Source organism: Athene noctua, chromosome 13 (genome assembly GCF_965140245.1).
Source record: "Athene noctua chromosome 13, bAthNoc1.hap1.1, whole genome shotgun sequence".
Taxonomy (NCBI): domain Eukaryota; kingdom Metazoa; phylum Chordata; class Aves; order Strigiformes; family Strigidae; genus Athene; species Athene noctua.
In genome coordinates, this window is record NC_134049.1 from 19,352,249 (window position 1) to 19,371,302 (window position 19,054).

A 19,054-nucleotide genomic window follows, 5' to 3' on the forward strand; every position below is an offset into this window, starting at 1 on the left:
TGTACTAAGAGTACGTGGTACACTCAGCTGGATCTGCCCAGCATGCTGGCAAATCCTAGAATGTAACAGTGCTCTAGTGCAGGTTTTTCTGTTTGTCCAAGGACTATCAAGTTGTTTGGAAAACAACAGAAAGACCATCTCACACACCACATACATTGTCACCATGATAAAAATGAGGCTAAATTTGAACTGTTCTGTAATTTATAATGCTCTTCATTTTGTTTGCTGCATCCCTCAAGTAAGTGCATGGCAATGTGCATATGTGTGTTCTGTTTGTTGTTTTTTTTTTCTTCCAGTTACTTTGCAGTCCTGTCTACCCCAGACTGACAGTGGACTGGGGAGTATAGGTTAAAAAACACTAGTGTGAAAGTGTGCTTCTGTACTAACATGATAAGCAATAGAAAAGTTATATGCTCCCAAGATTTTTGGCAGTGATATTATTTTCATTCCTCCTTTTTTTTTCCAAATTAACTTCTGCTTTTCTGTCTGTCTCTCTGATGCTGTCATCCCTGAGTCCCTCTAGCCCTACAAATTCCATTTTGGAATAGAGTCTGAATATCAAGGACTTATTCCATGTGCAGGTGTGGGATTTTTTTTTAGTGCAGTAGTTGCTCTTTTACCTGAGTTTTGTCACAGGCTCTGTATGCTATAAACTATCTGAAACATAAAAATCTTGATAACTCATTCAAAATATCAGGTTTTCTAGTTTGTCTTCAGAAAAAAAAAATCTCTTGTTGAGGAAAGTGGATAGCTAGGGAATCCTGACAGCGTAACAGAAAATCATGCCAAAAGATATGTAATTATCCTCAAAGCCATAAATAGTAAGTTGTAAGTTAACTCAAATAGCTCAAAGGGAGTAAGTAAAGTATTTTTTTGCCACCACATTCATGTGTGTCTATTGCTGTCACTGAATTTAGAGACATAATTAATGGGATAATTAATCAAGCAGCTACATCGTAGTTTTTGTAAAAGTGAATCAACTTTGTTTAGCTTCAAGAAAACGAAGTTGAACAGAGGCTTCTGTCAGAGCCATTTTAATTATATTTACAAAACTGCTTAAATTATCTTCCTCTGTTCTGACCCTGTGCATGAAGGAACAGGAGGAAATCTGCATCACTCTTTGTTGTCTTGAGTCCTCTGCACTTGTGCGCTCGGCCTTATTCCATGTCTCTTAGGCTTAAAAATGGAGAACAGTATATTTAACCAGTCTGCTGCTGCTGCAGACTTGAGATATTTTATTTTTTCAACTCTGGATTTGTGCAGTTATTGTTTCAGTGTCTTCTGCTACATTTTGGGAAATTGAGAAATTATAGAAATTATTTGGAGAATGAAATTTAGACAGTAAGCATTGAAAATATGTGGTCTTGGTAAATTGATTGTATACACATAATTTTTGTCTTCTGCTTTGCATGTAGATCTCATTAGGAGGATGACTAGTAGTCCTCATGTATGTGTTACAGATTTCTAAGAGAGCTTTCCTGTATATCTGATAAAGAGCACATTCCTTAGAGAACAGCAAGGGCCTGCAGGGAGCTGTTTGACATCTCTGACCCTTGGTGAGGTGTTACAGAGAAGGCTAAGGTCATTCCAGAGGTTGTGTTTTGATCCTCTGTTCCTTTAGGTCAGCACTGAGTGGAGGAGATTAAGGGATTGTTTTTTAGCAGTCTGTACGAGGGGTCCACTGCTGGGGATAGCCTTGAAAAGAATGTTTGTCATTCCCAGTGCCTGCTGTGGGAAATTCATAGGATCACTGCATCAAGTGCTGAAATTGCTAGAGAGTCTTAAACCAGAAGGAGCCTCAGGCAAGATGTATCTTTCTTATCTAGCTGTGATATTTCTACAGGAGGTGCTCTTTTACAGCATTTTGATTTAAGATAACTGATTCATAGAGAATTGGCACATTTGCTCTGCTTTTTTCAAGTGATTTCTCCTGTAATCTTAATTTTAGATTTGGCAGGTGGAAAATTAGGCATTTTGTCCTAAATCTTCCTCTCACTGTTCTTCTTGCTCATGTGAAACTTCATTTATGGCCATCTGGATCACAATATTTAGAGGAACAATAGCTTGCCTTATAATTTTCTCTATGTCCCAAAGATTTGGGATATTTCTCTATGTCCCAAAATTAATTAACTAGCTACCACATTCATGTGCCTAACAGTCATTTTACTCAACCTGCTGGTGTTTAAAGTCAGTATCAAAGTGGGTTTGGCTTGAGGGAAATCAATGCAATGGAAACAGGAGATTCTTCTAGGGCACAGCTCCAAGTCCCAGCTCTGGCATTGTTCGCTTTGTACTGTCATTTGGGTGTGAAACCTTGTGTTGTCTCTTTGTAAGTTCTGCCTGTCCGATGCAAAGCATGCACCCCGCACACAGCATGATGCAATATAGCCACAAGAAGGCTGCACTGCTCCAGGTGTATTAGCTGTGGTGAGAAACACAGTTTATTGGCTGGTGTGGTTCAGGACAATGCAAGATTTTCCACTGCCAAGATCCAAACTGGCTTATGTTTTGATAAAACACTGTATCACACAGTCTGTATCCAAAAGACACTAGGTGTAAAACCTTTTAACAATTCTAGCAGGATTTTAAATATACACTTTTGTGTAGCTTCTACTTTGAATGTAATACCCTGTTACTTTATACAGATCTCTGTGCCTGAAGGTCTCTGAGTGCTTTCAGATTACTAGCAAAATTCTCTACTGTTGGATCCTTTGTCTGTCATCTTCTTTCTGCTTGACTTACCTGTTATGTCTCCCAGTGGCTGACATCACTGCAATCCATGTCAAAGCAAAGAACTTTTGATTGTATTTGCTCTGCACTATACTTATATACCCTAGGAATAATGAGAAATCTTCTGAATTAATTTTGCTTACTAAATTCTGTGATTAAGAACTACAGTATGGCATAAAAATCTCTCAATCCCAAAAGAGAATTTTGCACTTGAATATTTGATGAAGAGAAACATTCAGTTTTGGTTTATTGTGGCTTATTCTGTTCAGCATATTGTGGCTTCATGTTTCACATCTTGTATTGCTCAAGCCATCAGTTACTAAAAGCTGTTTGGCACAAAAAACCATTGATATTTCAAGAAATTAATTGTATTGCTTGAAAACATAGTATTACTCTCAGAACAGCCAAAGGAAACAGTTTTGTGTTTGGAAGACAAATTCAGTGGAACCTGTCTACTTCACAGGTGGGAGGATCATTCTTGACTTTTCATTGCTAATTGTGTTAACAGAACTGGTTGGTTCCTTTCAACAGGAATTTATCATGAGATAATCTAATTATGAATAATTTTGTTTACCAGACAGTTTTTCTTTGGGAATAATCTATTCGAAGTCTCTCAAAAATGTACCTCCTAAAATACATCCTATTGTTGGTTTCTTAGCCCTTCTTCATTAGTGCTTCTTTCATGGGTTTCTCTCTTAAACTTGATTGTTCCAGAAGAATAATTTATCCTTGTTTTAATCTGTCTTCCCATTGTGAAGGCCTATCACTTTAAAGATATAATTCTATTATGCTTTACAGAAGCACAAGTATTTTAAAGAATACCTGTACTCTGAAAAATATGTTTGTAAGAATGAAGGCTGGAAGGTGTTAAAAAAGATTATTAGAGGCCTATGCTGCTGCCCATCACCACAGAATGTGAACATATTCCATGTAAAATAGCATGGCAGTTGTGCAGTATCCGTGATCTTTAGGGTGTGTTCTGTCTTGTCCTTTCACATAATTATAAATGGGAAATAAAATTCATGTAATAAATTGGTAGCTTATGCAGTTGAAGAATTACTGTATTGGGCTCATGCCTTTTTAAAAAACAGCACTGCATCTCCCAGCATGCCATGGTCCAAGAATACTGTTCAATAACTGTTGTCTCTTTCCACATCTCCAGTTAAACTGCTACTCTGCAGTTTGTTATTGAAGAAAACACAGCCCTTACTGATGTCAGTTGTCACATTAGCTCTAGCTTTGCAGGAGGGAAAGTGTGAAGTATGAGATCAAGTCACTGCATTCTACTTACATCTCAAATGGATAGATGGCACCACATCCACAGGCTAGCCTTCCTTTTTTTTTTTTTTTTTTTTTTTTTTAAATTTCCCTCTCTCTCATTATTTCAGAATTAAACCACATGAAACCTACCCCCAAATATCTGTCTGCTGACCAGAGCTGTTAAATGCTGGTGCCAGGGAAACGAGCCTGGCCTGACTGGGCTAATTAAGTTGGCCAGGGCACTTGAGAATAGCTCAAAGATGAGTTGCAGTGGGAAAGGGAGGGAGTAATACCAATTTCTTATATATGCACGTATTAAAGGAAACCAGCTGCTCCAAAATACCCTTGGTTAGTGAATGGCTCCACAGGCAGTCTGCTAAGGGAGCAATGTCTGGAGTTTAGTAAAACTGACTTTTTAAAAAGCAGTAGTTGAAAAATTGAAGGATTGATATTTCCACCACCCCACACCCCCCTCCACCCTTTATAATCAAAGTTGCTTTCACCCTAACTTCTAACAAATTGGGTTTTGGCTCCTGCAACCTTTTTTTGCAAGTCTGTTAAAGGGAATATGAGACCATCCTAGCAGGAGGGCCCTACACAAACTACCCTCAGGGTAAGATCTAAGTGCTAAAGGCCCCTTTTGTTTTAAGCAATTGAACTAGACTGCTTTGGCTGCAGAGTTTTTACTATTGCTGCTGATTTTGAGTGCTTTGTTGATTATGCTCCACCAATTTTAATGTTTTTCTGTTTTTACAGAAACAAAGACAGTAATAGCAATGGTTGGAAAATGGAGCTGACAGCAAGTATGAAGCTGAAATTCCCATGTCTTCCTTCTTTGGCATGTCATTACTGAAGGCTCTAATAGAATTTTGTTTCATGTCGCATCCGATATCTCTTGTATCTCATTTTTCATCTCTTGATAACTTCTGTCTTTTTACTGAAGCCCAGTGTAACTACATTCTTACTACCTAAAATACCTTTACAGTTTCAGCTGAACACATTCTTTACTTCCTGAGTTAAACTGTGCAACCCATGAGTTGCCAGATGGCAAGTGCCAACTCTTAGCTCTGTTTTGGATGAGCGAATCTCTCAGAGAAAGAGAAAAGAGGGAATGTTTGTCCCTATAAATTTAGTTTGTAATGCTCTTCCCTACTGCTCTTTACAGAGTCCCCAGTACACACCTTCATTGCAATGAGAAAGAAGTACAGTGGATAGCATCTAGTTGAGATTTATTATGTGATCAACTGTCACAAGGAAAGAAAGTTTCTGGCCTCATGGTCTCATCAGCATTTGTCCTACAGGCATTCTGTGCTGAGCTTTGTATTGTCAAGCCCTTACAAAGAAAAATGAATTCTCTTTTTTTCTTTTCTTTTTTTCCCACTACATCAAAAAAAACAAAAGTAAAAAGGAAAGAGGAATGGTCATTTTTTCAGTATTACATTATGTTTTTCTGTATCTGGCTAGAGTCTTCAGCTAAATAAGGAAGTCATAAAAGCAAGGTAGGGAATGAATAGAACTTCCAGAAAGAGGTGTTCCAGCAACTCTTTTTCATATTTTTTGTATTTAGGAGGTGACTATTTTTCATATTTAGGAAACCTGAGTATAAATCGTTTCTCTCATGAGAATTTCTATAGTAGGTAAGTGGTTTCACTTTTTTGCTCCTCAGTTCTACAGTGAGGCTAATGGCATTGCCTTGCTCGAGTGAATACCAGCTCCCTCTCGTTTCAGGGGGATACCCACTGGGTGGGGATCATTGCAGCACTGGTGCTCCTAGTTTTTTGCTGAGCATGTCGAACTATGGTTCTAGCAAATGTTAATCCAGACTTCACTCAGTTCTCTGGTCAGAGAGAATATGAAAGGGAGAGACCCAAGCAGATGGGGTGGTTCTTTTTCAAAGGACTGGTGAAAGAGTTAGTGAGTATTTTGGGCAGAGTGGGAGGGTGTTTGGGTTTTTGCTTGCTATTTCTCCTTCTCCACAGAAAATGCTGAAGATTATTTGCATGTGTGTGCACAGTGGGAGAAAATGCCCAACTGAGATCCAAACACAAATGAAACAGAACTTGCAAAGTTCAAAGCTGACACAATTCCAAGTTCTTGCTACTAGGAGGAAAAAAAAGCTCCTCTATAAAAAAAAAAAAACAAAAACAAAAAAACAAACAAACCCAAACGCTCATCTTCCTTTTAAAAAATGCATGCATTTAAATCAGCACACTGATTTTGGGGAAGGAAGAGAGAGAGATTTCTGTTCCCAAAGCCTGTTTTTAATCATAAGATGAATTTTGAGACAACATCTGAACATTCAACACTTGTGGTCAGTTTTCCCCACCCAAAAAACTAGTGGTTTTTGCAGACATTCCATAAACACAGGAAGCTTTGACTGTGTCTAACAGATAGGGAGACAGAAGAGCAAAATGCACACAATATAAGGGCAAAAGCTAAACTTGCCATGCTAGTTCAGAGGAATGTAGTCCAGAAGTCTGTCTCTATAGCCAGAGCCAGATGTTTCAAAGAGAATACCCAAAATCTGTAAAGTATAATTCTGACATAACCTGCCTGTGGTTTAGATTTAATTACTGATTTTCCTCCCTTGAAGCACGGGACTTTATATTCTGTTTGAGTCTTTGGTTTGATTTTGTTTCTTTGAAGGGGGGAAAAGGGCAGCATGGAGAGCTAAAAAACTGTGCTGTGCAGAATTCCCATAGTGTTTGGACTCCTGATGATCTCATAACTGGTCCTAATTTGTATCTGCTGAAGTATTAGCCTCAATTTTATCTGCAGCAGTAAGTTTCATGGGTTAACCATGTTTTATCCAAGTTTTCTTTTCATCCATTTTAAAATTTCTGTCTTCCAGCTCCTTACTGAATGTCTCATTTTTCTTTTAACTTGAGAGTAGCCAAGAAGAAATTCCTGTCTCTTTTCCTGCACCATTTATTATTTTTATATAGCCTAATGTTCTTAGTCTCCTTTCTAAAATAAACACTTATGTTCCTTACACCCATGTTTTTTTTCAAAGAGAAGTCTTCCCTTCATCTAGTTCCCTCACGTCTTTCTCTTCAGCTTTGCTTTTGCCCACTTGCTCACCAGAACTGAAGCCACTAGTCCAGGTGTCAAATAGTCTTTTAATATTGTAATGAGTTTCTTTCCACCTGAGCATTAACCTTCTAACCTCATCAGCCCAATGAACACAGATTGTAACAGAACTGTCAATAATTAGCCCCCATGAGCCGTTATACTCAGTTATTAATAGATGAAATTCAGAACTTTTTTTCCAAAGTACATTACTTCTCTCTGAAAAGTAAAGAATTTGCCTGATGTTAGTCTGTCCACTTTTCTCATTTCTACCCAGTTAAAATTGCAGGACACAACCTTTAACGGGGAAATCTTTAACATTTTCTGATTATTTCTGAGAATAAGTTGTCATTGTTGAAGAAGTAGCTGAATCTAAGGGCTTTTAATCATTCTGAATTTAGGATTATGAATCAGAATAATTTCATATTTTTTAGAATCAATATTTTTTGACGACAAGCTTCCTTATTTTTCATCTGTTCTCTAAAATTCTGTTTTAATATGATTTCTCCCTTCACAGTCAAACTTGAACAGGTCATCATTGTTAACCTGTTTGTCAACAGAAACCCCCGTTCCAGACTTTTTTGTTCTATAGAAAAATTTCAAAGTAAAAAAAATAATCAAAATGGACAAAAAGAATACAGATTTTGAAATTTCCAGCAGAGTGAAAAGAAAAATATTAAGGATCTCTCATGATACTGTAGAATACTGGTGGTATTAAAATAACAATGGAAAACAGGAAGAAAACAGTTTTACTTTGTAGTAATATATCTTTCAATTGCACTGTCCTGTAGTAAAATCTTCTGTAAAAAGTTTAGTTACAATTCCACCAAGAGAGGGCTGCTTATTTTTTTGTTTGGTTTTGTTTTATCCTGACTGCTCTGTGTTAATAAAGACAAGTTAAAATAGTGTATATTCTATTTTATCCTACAATTAGGAATTATAACATCTAAGGTATTGAATCTTTAACCCTCACTGCATCATCTATAGCCTGTGTTCAGGTAAAAATTAACTTGTCATTACTGGTTTTCTGCTGGAAGATGCTTAATTTGGTTTGGTCAAACTATTCTTTAACATCCAGATGGTTTCCAGTTAAAATCTGCCAACAACCTTGGAGAACTCCCTGCTGATAATCAAATGTCATCAGGCCCCATCAGCTACAGGCTAAAATTGACTTACATTGGGTTTTTGAAATCAAAAACTTTTGTCTGAGTCTCTTATTCTGGTGAACTGTTGTTTTCAGCAGTATTTTTGGCTAATTAATATACCACAAGCTTCTATGGGAGATGCAGTCAACACCTAAAGGCAGTATGCTGAATTAGGTCATGTGCAGATTTTCAAAGGCAGAAATAGAACAGTGAGGCAACTTTTCAACTGAGAGCAGTTGGCTCCCAGTGGAACAAGATGTCTCTGTGCCACCAGTGCCCCTGAACCCAAATGAGATTCACCGAGGTCTGCGTTTTTGCATTGTACTGATGGAGAGCTTGAGGTTCTGTGGCCAAAGATGACCCATGTTGGTGTTACAGACAGATACTGGATCATTTTCCTGAAAATTAATGGAGTGGCGATTTTAATTTTGGCATGATAATTAGGCGTGGATAACTAAACACAAGATTTTAGCAACTTTGTGCAAGTAAAGGACCAGTATGAATAACTATTACAGCTGTCAACATTTCTATGCTGTTTTTAGGGGATTAGTATGCAACCACAAAAATTTGTTCCAGGCAGAAACTTGGCATTAAAAGATGCAGTCCAGGATTATTATTTTTTTACCTTAAATTTGAATTTAATCCATTAGGCCAGTCTTAAGTAGGAAAAAGACTGTGTTTTTGAAGGTAGAGATTCCTAACATAGTTCTGGTTTCAGAGGGAATGCTTAGGGAACTAACAGGGGCTGCAGGACTCTGCCTCCTGTCTTCCTCATACTCTGCTTCCCTTCAACAAACCTATTTCATGTTGTTACGTTTTTGCACTTTATGACAGCCTATGATAAGGACAGATAAAACTGTAGTTTTAGGTTTATTCTTCCTTGTTTTTCATTCAGTTAGGTATTTGCAAAATCCCATAACTGGTTATGCCTATTGACTTTTGATAGCAGTTGAGGGTTTCTTCAGGAATTTCGGGAAAATTACATCTTGGTTATACATTCTGTCCTCAGTGACTGCTTTCTATGCCCATGTGTAATATAAATTAAGCACCTCATGACGTCCTGATAGTCGATGTCTTTCCCTAGTCATCATAACTGTCTTCCAACAGATAGGTTTTCAGCTATTTCTGGAGTAAATGACTTATTGAGCTAGCCCCAGTGCTGTTGTAGCCATGTTTCTACTGCCAAATTTTTCGTAGTCTGGGAAAGAAAAATGTAGCTTTTATGTAGCAAAGACTTCATGACTTAATATAAAATAATATGGGAGCTCAGAAGAAAAAGAGGGAGAATGTTGAGAATGTTAAGAAAATATCTTAATTTAGAGAGAGATTAAGAAAAAGGAAATTAGGAAATGTTCTTACTTATAAATTAATAACCCCCAAATGGAGGGCTCACTCAAGATTTTGGGAGCTGCAAAACGCTCACTTGACAGGAAAAATCTCTCAGTGACTTGCCCATTTTTCTTTTTATCTTGAGTGTCTAGTTTTGCTTTTAAAATAAGCAGTGTAGGTTCTGTGCTGAATTCCAGTCCTGAGTAACATAAACCCTGTGATTTTTTTGTAAATTCAAACAAAAAAATGTGCCATGAGGTAACAAAAAATCCACTGTTCTGAGGAGTTTTTCTTTGTACATTGCCTGTGAACTTACAATGTTACTTATTACTGTTATGCTGTGTGTGGTGCAAAATGGGGTTCTGTTACCCTAAGATCTGAGAAAACAAATGCGCTGAGGGATGAGTGCTCATATTTGAATCATAAAAGAGGAAGAGCGGTACTGTAATCCCTGTTTTACTGAGACCCAGAGTGAGTTATGTTTGCTTTGGCAGAGATTGCTTTGGTAGTCTGTGGCAAAACTGACTACAGTCTGGCCTGGTAGTCTAATGCCCTGTTAGTCTAAGCCTCTTGTCACCAGCTGTATTATCTCGAAGACAAGACTTTGTTAAAGGAACTGGTGTGATTCCATATGGTTTCTAGTTCTAGTGATTTTAATGATACTTCATGTTGAAGTTTTTAATTTTTTAGTAAAATTTTCTCCCTCTTCTCTTGATTCTGATCCTAAGATCTGCTGTATAGATTGCTAGAAATAATTAGGATCTATCATTGGTAACAAGTAGTTAGTGGAAGGTGACAATATACTTAGTTAGTGTACAGTGCTCACAGTGCTTCACAAATAGCAATTTTTTAATCAGTTTCAAACTTTTTCACAGGACACAGAACCAAAGGCACCAACTGGGAATCAGTGACAAGCTCTGATTTAGAATAGGGTTCTTTCCTTCCTTCTGATCCCTTCAAATGTTACATTAGCTTTTATAAAACTTCTGTTTTAATTAAGAAAATTATGTAATAGTTTTAGAATCTAATCCATCAAAACAGTTACATTCTGCCTTAGTTTACCATAGTTAAATTAAAAGAACAAGATTCACAGCTCTTATGAAGCTTGGCGTTGTCATTTATTGAATAAATTATATAGGGGGGGGGAGGCACATTCTCCCCCAATCATTTTGTCAAAATTCTTGAGGGCTTAAGGTCTTAATGCTTTGAAAACCAGTTGTTAAACAAAATAAACTGCATGCAGGAAGAAGTGAAATTTGGTGTCATACAAAGTTCAAAAAGGATAAAAAGAAATACAAAGAGCTTATTCTCAACACCAAGCTCCTACACTAATACTGAGAATTAATTCACCTCAGATTGGAGGCAGAAGGATCCCACTGGTTTTGTTTTAAAATATATTTTTCACTAAAATGAAATATTGCATACATAACATTTCAGACCAGGTTATCTTTCATTATTTCTGTTTTTACCATATGGTGCAGGAATATATTATCTTCCCTGTTTGTAGAGCACTCAACAGCCAGAACTAGGTACTTTTCCTATACATCTACCCGAGGCTGTATTTCGCAAAACAGGAAGGAGGTCCTGCAGATACCCTGTTTAATTAGAGAAAACGATGGTCAGGTCTACTCTGCAGGGAAGAGCCCTGTATTAGCAATCCCAGTTTTAGCTCCAAGCAAACTGCTGATTGTACATTGGGCAGAATAATGTGATGCAGAGATACTAAGTAGAATTTGGTCCTGGTAGTGCTCTAAGTGCTAATTAGCCCATACACCTTTATGTACTAATGCAGCTAAACTTCTTTCAGTTCTGACACTAACGTGTCTAACACTTGCTTGGGGATTTTTACAAAGTGCTCATTATATGATACATATATGCCCAAAGGATCTGCAGAGTGAACCTGGTAATAAGTGGGGCTGCGGGAAGGGAAAAAATAAATAATAACAATACCCATAAGTTTTAAATATATCATTGCCTTGAGTATAGGAAATGCATTTATACCCAGGAGTATTATAGAAACAGGCAGCTGTATCTTGTTTTACAGCAAAGTAACTTGGAAAGCACTTAGTGTGAACAAGAAGGGCTCATGTGTGATGTGTACAAGGTACTTTTCTGATTTCAGCAGTTGTGGAGAATGAAATTAATGCTCCAATTCTGGAAGGAAAATAACATGTGAAACAATTCTGGTTTGTGCAACAGCCTTGACAAAAGCATGGCTCATTGCTTTTCTAATGCAAGTTAAGGTTTAGTTGCTCAGCATTAGCCCCAAATTCCGACGTAGGATTTATTTCAGCAAACCAACAGATCTTAAAATACATCTTACCTGTTATACACTCAAATTCAAATATATTAGTAAAATGTTCAAAAATTTACTCTTTTTTCCTTGGTGTTTACTTGGCATCGGTGTGCACGTTATGTATCTGCTGAATGTTACCAGTTTTATTAATAAAAGCAGGAGCAGATGAGTGACCACTGGCCAGATCTTGCCTTGAAAACCATTCAGGCTATCAAGAGCAATAGCAAAAACTAAAAGCTGCCTATGCAAAAGTTGAACTGGCAACTTGTTAGGGACCCAAAACCTGCCTTTGTTTTACACAGTTTAAACTTGTAGCAGTTGTCATTTTTCAATTCCTTTCAGAAGGAGTAGCTGTTGGCATTCAGAACCTCATTCCATTGGTGATGAAATGAGTCAGAATGTGCAGTCCCACTCATCTCTATAGTCCCAATGAATGAGTCCAGAATATATAAATCTCACTAAGTCTCAGCAGTTGAGTTTATGAAGCCTTTACTCTAGAGCTGCATGCTCAAGAAGAAAAGCTGTGAACAGCCTTCAGGTTCATTGGGATTTGTGTTTGGTATGCTGGTGTCAGAAGTGGAACATAAAGTCGTGCAGCCTCTGTTAGAAATTATCATCCTTTCTCATAAACAGTTGAAGTGAAATTGTAATCAACAAAGTAAAACTTTTGCAAAAAGGCCACTGGGGAATTCTGCCTCTGGTTAAGCTCACTGTTGGCTGCGCTAGAAAAGCATGCAGTTGATTTTTTGTAAAATGTTAACTTCAGCCCTGAACTTTCAAGAGTCACTCTGGCAAAGGGCTCTAGTAAAAGTCCAATTGTTTGCTAAGCTTGTTGACCCTGTAGACAAATGACTGTTAAAATAACTTCTAATGAAACTTCAGCTTCTGGCTGGCTCCTAGCCTGTTATCCAGCTGTAGCAGCTATGCCATTTGAGTGCCAGTTTTCGAGTCTACTTGATTAACAATTCATGCAGACCATGGGATGGTTGAGATGGATGTTAAACACATTGACATGCAAAGGATTACCACTTCAAATGGTTTTATTGTTGGCACCTGCAAGCTGCTGTTTTGCTAACCATTGTTATAGGGCCAGTGATTAGCTGGGGGGGGTGTGACACAAGGTTCTAGACAGGTTTCAGAACAATGTGTTGCTCTGTAAAATTGATCTGGAAATTTGAAATACAGAGACCATTTTACCTTCAGAATGAAAAGGAGCTGTGAGCTCTAACGATCTGCAGTAATCCCAATGCTTGAAACTGCCATCTGCATGCTGAAATATGCATGTTGTGATATACTGCATTAACTATTGCAGGACATTTGTGATGGCTGTGCAAGGCCTGTTCTCTCTGCTATTACCCAAGGGATGTTGTATAGCAATCCTATTGCAGTCTTGTATCCAACATTCTTGTGTAGCTTTCCCAAGCAAATGGAAAGCCATTCATTTTGGCATCATGGTATGTGAGATAATTTTAACTAACTCAAAGGTCATTTTTCTCTGAAGAAAAGTGGTACTTTTCCATGGAATTTGATAACTTGTTATTTCAGAGATTCCCTTGTTTCTTACATTGGGACATAAACGTCTTCTGAGGCTTGAGGAAGTACATTCAAATCAGGATTAATTCCAGGAAAATGATCTGGGAATTTATTTTTTCTATTTCATTGGGCCAGGGAGGAGTGTGTAAATGTAAATTACACAGACCCATGAATTCTGTCCAAACAGCTTTCCATAGCAAAAATAGCATGAAGACTAATGGGAACATCAAGTAAGTTCTTCAACCAGAAAAACATTAACTGCCAAGTCATTAGTGAAAGGTTTCAGACTTACAAAGAAAAAGGATAAGGAACTAATGAGAGGACAGATGAATATGTATTTCTTATTCCAGTGGGTTGGATCTACTGTGTTTACTGCTGCTGAATTTCATCTGCCATGTTAATAACATGCCCAGTTGCCAGCTCAAAGATCTCAGTGATACAAAATGTATGTTTGCTATCAGGGAAAATAGGAAAGAACAAGCTGAGGTTGTGGGATACTTGGGGGATAGAGGTCGGAAGGATAGAGTTAGCACCTGGGCTACACTGATTTCCTGAACTGAGACTAAACACTTTCACAGTTCTCTTGCTGTGGCGGCAAGTTTCAGGCTGTACAAATATGAGGCCTGAAGTGAAGGGGATAGAGTATTATTTGTTCTGCTACATGATGAATGATTATTTATAAAATAAGTCTAAATGCATCTTTCTTCCCCTTCTCCCAGAAAAAAAGACTCAGAACAGATCAGAGAAACTTCTGTAGGTTTCAGTAGAGAATTTTCTTTTCAAAATTTTTTTTTTGTTCCCCAGTGGGTGTAGTCTTAATGGCAATAAGAAAACTTTGGCCAGACCTGGTAGGGTTAGTTGTTGGCAAAAATTTACACTATTTAAAGGCACAGTCAGTTAGGTTCTCAGGATCTTCCCACCAGAAAGGTGAATATTCAGATCAGATAAGAAAGTTTAGTGTCTTCCAGAAGTAACCTCTTGACCTTGTAGGCTTATATAATGCATTTTGACAATTCAATTACTTATTTTCTTGAGCTATACACACAGTTTAATTAAAGTGGAATAATTGCTGAAGATAAGTGTAATGATAGCTCTATTTGCTATCAGAAAATTAGCTTTCCACAGAGCCAGATTTACACAGCAGAAATTCCCCCTGAGGAGTTCTGTCTACTTTCCTAGCTCATCAGTCATAGACAGATAGGTTGAATTTAGGATGCATGAAAGTGGACATATTTTCCTACATACTGTCTAAATTCATATTGATGCCTTGTTGTGTGACAGCTGAGAACCTCCACAAAAAAACTAATTCCTGGCAGGAGAGGAGCGCTCACATGTACAGCCCAGAAGCTTCTGCTGATTCACTTACTGGAGCGGCTTTTTCTTTTCTAGCCATCTGTGCTGCAGGAGTTGCTACTGCTGTACATTCCCTGCTATGAACTCTGCTGTATGATTTCAGGACATTCATAAAACTTTCAGTTTTCTCAGTTGCAGCCAAGACAAGTAAAATAGCTGTCTGCCCAGATGTTTCTCTACAGCATCTCCCTCTGTACTGTTGTGTGGAGGGGTGGACATCAGAGATATTGTTAGGTTTCTTGTTGCCTTTTTTTCATTCCTGCTCTGTTCCACTATTTACTGTTATCCTGTGTTGCTGTACCAGTAAGATCAGTAACATAAATCTGTTAAGGATATGTAATGGCAACTGTTCTTTGTTCTGCCAGGAAAAAAAAGAATCAACGAAACTGCAAAGCTGTACTTCAGTACAGCTTGTAATTGTGTAGATGTTACAACGATAGTGTATTTATCTATATATAGCTCAAAGCACTGGCAAATGAACTGCTTAACAAGGATGGAACTATGTCTTTTGAAAGTACAGGCCTTATTGTTGACCAGGACAGTGGGTCTTTCTACAACTGTTTTCTCACCTTGCATTCAGTAGAAATTGGTCTGATACCATTTGGCACAGTGTAGATCAGAGGAGATCCACGAAATTTAATTCAATTTCTGCACCAGTGTAAGTTTATGACTGGGCTCTTTCACCAGGAGAGTCACTTCGTTTTGGATGTTTTGATTCACAGTTCTTTTCAGTTTGCTGTTTGGGTACACTTGATTTTAATTTGTCTTTTTTCTTTCTCCCACATTACTTGCTCTTTTCTCTTACTCTTGTCCTCTTCAGCTTTCTTCTTTTCTCTTTCACAATAGCATGCTTTAAATCAAAGTGGACTGGGTGTTTTTTTGCAAGACTATTTTTTTTAAATACCAGATTACTGTAGTCAAATTCAAGTAAGTGACTTCAATAGAGGCTCCACTGATGGAATGTAAATCCAACAATGTATAAATACAAGCAAATAGTTGTAAATGATCTATTTCTCTTTTTTGGCCTAGACTCTCTGAAGCTATAAAAAGAGGGATGTGGGAAAACATCTTAGCAAAAGTGATCTTTTTTTGTCTTTCCATTGCTTTTTGTTTATTTTTTCAGAGCATTACATCAGTAATTCATATCTACCAGCTAAAGCAAATACAATTTAAAAAGGAAACACAATACAAAACCTTGGGAGAGATGTTTGCTCAGCTGAAAAGTAGTGAATAACAGTAGTGTAATTAGGGTGAAAGGAGTCTTGCAAAAAAAAAAAGACCTTCTCAGAGCTATTTTAGGATCTTAGGTCATGAGTTAGGTCATGAGCTTCTTAGCATTTGGTGTGGTATCTGAGTAGACCCTTGGATTATAGATCAGGGCAGGTGCAGAAGACTGTACTATTAATACTTTTACCCTTAAGAAGTTCACAAATTTCTTCAATGACAAAGTGGACAGAAACATGTTAGTTCCGAAGAGGAAAATTATTAAAATAATTTTAGCATAATGTAAAGCTTTATTTTCCAACAAGTCATCCCATAGTTCTTAATTATAAAAGCTAAAATGGCCTTCACCATTACCTTAAAAATGTTACAGAAAACCTTTTACAGTGTTACAGCATATATTTAAGCATGACTGGCATGTTCACGGGTATTTCTGTACTCATTTGCTGCCTGCTGAGCTGTGCAGAGAACTGACTGTCAGGATTCCTACCTTCTATTCTAGGGCCTTCTCTTGCCTTATGGCAGGAGTGTATATGACCAATTCCCTCAGTAGTTTTTCTGTTTATATGCTTCTTTTAGAAATATTGTCCCTCAGCTCCCTTAGTGCAAAGCTCTCAGAGATGCTTACAGGATAAAATACACTGACCGTGGTGGTAAAACCTGCCTAATTTAATCTGTTATTTGTTTTCCAGGTGCATACAGATGTTTTCAATTTCCTATTCTTGATGACATGCCACACTCATTGTTGCTGCTACCTTTGTCCAAAATGCACCTTCCAGTTTTACAAGGGCTGCAGAGGTCTCAGAAACCTCTGAGAAATTAGTTTGTATTTTATTTATATTTGCCTCCCTATGAGGAAACACTCCACTTTTCAGATGACACATACAGGCCTATGAGTTCACTCTGACTGACCTAATTTGAATCCTTAATCATCTTTTAAGAGGCATGTTTTCATAGAACTGGCAGAACCAGTTGTAGTATAAAGTTAGGTGTCATTTCCTGCATATTCCTTTAACAAAAAAAAAAAAAAAAAAAGAAAAAGAAAAAGAAAAGGAAAAGCAACTCCAAGGGTATGTTTGAAGTTTTTCCAGATGAATATATCCACCTGCCTTTTTGTCCATTGCCAGAATCAACAGTGTGAACTCCCTTTGACCAGCCCAATCCATGCACAAAGTAGCAGGTCATTCTCCAGGCAAATTTCTGCTTATGTCAGGCATATATGAGGTCAAAACCATTGTAATATAAATGGGTTCCAGCCTTGCTCTGGGAAGTGATACCATATTTTCAGTAAGCCCGAAGTGCAACATCACCTACTCATAGGAGGAGTAGTGAATTTCAAAAACAGTATATCCTGAATTCAAACAGTTACCAGAATTCAAAATGAGTGCGGTAAGTATTCCCCAGAAGCAAGTGCACCAGTTGTCAGTGAGAGACAGATGAGTTAGCTGGTGTGGTGAAAAACAAGAAAAAGGTTGCAAGTAACAGTACAGAATTGGTACTACGTCAGAAAAGCAAAGTTCCTTCTCTTTTCAGTATGCAAAAATAATTTGTATACAGTCTTTCTTCACATGTCAATTAAAGAGGGAGAGACTATACAAACTATTTGATTTCCAAGCCTATCTTTCTTAGCCAGCTGGAACAGAAATTTCCAAGCAATTGAAATTGTTAATGAGAGGTATAGCAAGCATGTTTACACATGTCTGTAGTTTTCATATTCTATGAGGAAAAAAAAAATTAAGTCACCATCAGACAGTTCAGCCCCATGGATAAAGGGTCATCTTGCTATAAACAAAGCTTATTAATTGGCCATTTTCATATAAGTGGAACCTCAAGGTTTTGTTTCTCTGTGAAGGTGATAGCATCCTCCAGGTATTTAAAAAAAAACCCCTTGAGTTCCATCCTTCTCCCTGTATCTCATACTTTCTCACGTATCCCAGAGGCTCCCATGTCATGGTTAACATTCTTTTAGAAAAATGGAGCTGCACAGGAATTCTTTAAGAGTCTATCAGCGCCACTCCCAAATTAGCCAGACAGGATACTGTTTGTTTAATTTCGCAAGACATTTGCTTTCCCCAAAGCCAGAAGAGCTACCTCAGTGAATTCCCAGCCATGATACTCCACACTTTTTAAGGAATTTTTTGTTTCAGAGGAGTAAGTTCTCCTAAAGTAGGAACAAAACATATTGATACATTTCATAATGCAGTTAGGTGGTTGTAAGTAGGTGTCTTTTAAATATTCACTGTACTTTCTTCAGAAAGGCTCTGATCTCTTCTAGTTGGCTATATTGTAAAAGCAAGACAAGTGCAAAGAGAAAACTACATTTTAGAGTTGGCTGCAACTGAATCTGCAGACTTTTCCGATACTCTGTTGTCTGGTGTTTTTAAACATTCTGTGACAGTGCAATGCTGTTTATATTTTGATGGGTTTAAGTAGTATTTTTTTGGAACTGATAGGAATGAATGAACAATATTGTCTGCATAGAAAAGAGAGAATTTTACCCTCTATAAACATTTTACTTCATAATTTTTACTATTATTATTTTACTATTACTGTCATAGGAGTTTGGTTATTAAACCAATGCAGTACGAAGAATGCAGTGAGTTCATCTTTTTTTTAAGAAGGCATAAGAAAAGCTGCTACTTTGCCAATAGTCTTCTATGCTCTCTAGTAGTAATGCACATGAATCCCTGTGCCTAGTTGTGAGCCTCTCTGAATTTTGTATAGTTCATGGCTGAGTTCATAGTATGGCCTTTCTCAAGCAGTAGGGGAAAATAACTCTTGGTCTGAACCATGAGCCAGGGGGCTTTACTATCTCGTAGAGCTGAGGCTTCATGGTGCAGCTTGTTTAAGCTCTCCAGGAGCTGGTCTCCAAGGCCTGCTTTGCAAATCCAGCCCTTACTGCCCTGGCAAGTACAGCGGGCCAGAAGCCATAGGCCATCGGGCAGTCCCTCCTGCTGCAGACTAACATCAGTTTAGCTGATCCAGTGACAGCACCAGGGAGGAATTTTCTGCTGCAAGTACTGAGTGCAGACAAAGAGGCTGCTTAATTTTCTCTTTGTGCAACCCAAATCCTGTGGGCCTTATGCACGTTCATGTACTTTCTGCACTGTACAAGGGA